The sequence below is a fragment of the Chaetura pelagica genome, unplaced genomic scaffold (assembly GCF_000747805.2).
Source record: "Chaetura pelagica isolate M959 unplaced genomic scaffold, ChaPel_1.0 scaffold108, whole genome shotgun sequence".
In the NCBI taxonomy this organism is placed as follows: domain Eukaryota; kingdom Metazoa; phylum Chordata; class Aves; order Apodiformes; family Apodidae; genus Chaetura; species Chaetura pelagica.
The window spans coordinates 2,224,790-2,226,525 of record NW_009970718.1 but is presented as its reverse complement, the minus strand read 5'-3'; positions in this window follow the sequence as shown (position 1 = coordinate 2,226,525).

Below are 1,736 nucleotides of genomic sequence, written 5' to 3'. Positions count from 1 at the left end.
ACTTCACCAGAATGGGCTTCAAGTGGCATAGAAAATGTACCAAATGAACCAAATCATCTAAAATTGACTAGAGATGAAAACCTACAGTTACAGTCTGAAAAGGGTTTCCATTTGTGTTGATAAGCTCATCTGTGACAAAGAAAATGCTTCTTATAGTGAAATGTCCCTCTAAGTTCAAGTTCAGAAAAGTCTTGCTCCCTAAAAGAAAGAGGAGTGGAAAAAGAAAGAATGAAAGAACTAAAGAACAAAAGAAAGAAGGAAAGTGCAGAGCCAGGAAATTAAAATTTTAAACCAAATTTAAAATTCAAGTCTGGAGTGGGAAGAGGCATAAATTTTCTCTGTGAAACATTGCTGATGGCCCTTCTCTATTCCCTGACTATATCTCAGAAAACATCATGCTGGGTCAACCCTACTGTCTTGGATGATATTCTCACTTCTGGATTTTTCGGATGCCAGAGGATACAGTTTTGGGACATTTTTCTACCTTGACTGAAGAAAGAAGATTTCAGCAGGGAATACTGGCATGAGATGGACTAATTAGTTAGTGAGGGCTCATTCCTATGCTCTGCCCCTCCCATGGTCTAACCAGTGTGACAAGTAGGACATATATCTGAATGTAACTCCAGTGTCAGTTTTACTTTATGTTTCATGTCAGTAGTCAACATCATGCCTGTAGTTGACTCCTATACCCACAGCTATCACACGGAGTATGGTATATGAGACAATCTCTTCCTTTGAGCTACTTCATCTTGTTTATTTAAAAAAATAATATTAAAAAAACCCTGTATTTCTAAATCTCTCTCTAATGTGGCTAACTAGTCAAACAGTTTTCTTTGTTAAGTAGTCTTCAGCATCTAAGCAGTCTTTAAAATGGAATAATTTGACTTCTTAACCTCACTGGGATCAATGTTTTGAACTGCTACACAAATGTAATTTTTTCCTGGCTCAGAATCAGCTGAGTTGCACCAGGAAAGTCAAGATCCTTAACTGCCAGGAGCACAAAAAGCTGCACATAGCTGAAGAGTCTCATGGCAAGAGCTGGACCCTTTCTCCTGGAGGACAGGAACTCGCTCCTGGGTAGGGCTCAGGTATTATATTTGGGCTGGCTGCCTTGCCACGTGCATCCTAAATCCCAAGGTTGTGCCCTGCCTCAGAGGTGCCATACAAAGCCAGCCAGGTGTCCATGTAGGACCTGACATGCAGCTATCTGTAACTAAAAAGTGAAGTGCTTAGCCTCACAAATGCCACAACAGCCGTTCAAGGGGAATTCCCTTCTTTAAACACAGAAATGTGCTTCAGAGCAAAGAAATTTAAAGAAAAATCCCTGCTTATGGTCCCTCTGCAGTATCGTCTTCAGCAGCCACTAGACAAGTGGCCTCTCTCAGAGAGTAACACCACCAGGTTTATGACAGGCCCTCTGTTTTGCTTTGGCCGAACTCCCCATCACGTTAATTTTATCCTGGCTCCTCAAAAGCACTTAATGCTCCAAAGCAGTAGGTCCATAAAATAGATATTAATAGAGCACTTAGAACATACATGTTCGTGATTAGCATCTTAAAGGTTAAGAACACAAGTAAAACAAAACCTGGAGTAATTCCAGCCTTGAGTCAGGAAGGATTTTAGCACAGAAGACATGTCATGCACCAAGGGGGTGCTGTTCTATAATTTGTACCAAGAAATGGGGGTTAGAAAGGAACATTAGTTTACAAAAAAAAAAAAAAAAAAAAAAAAAAAAA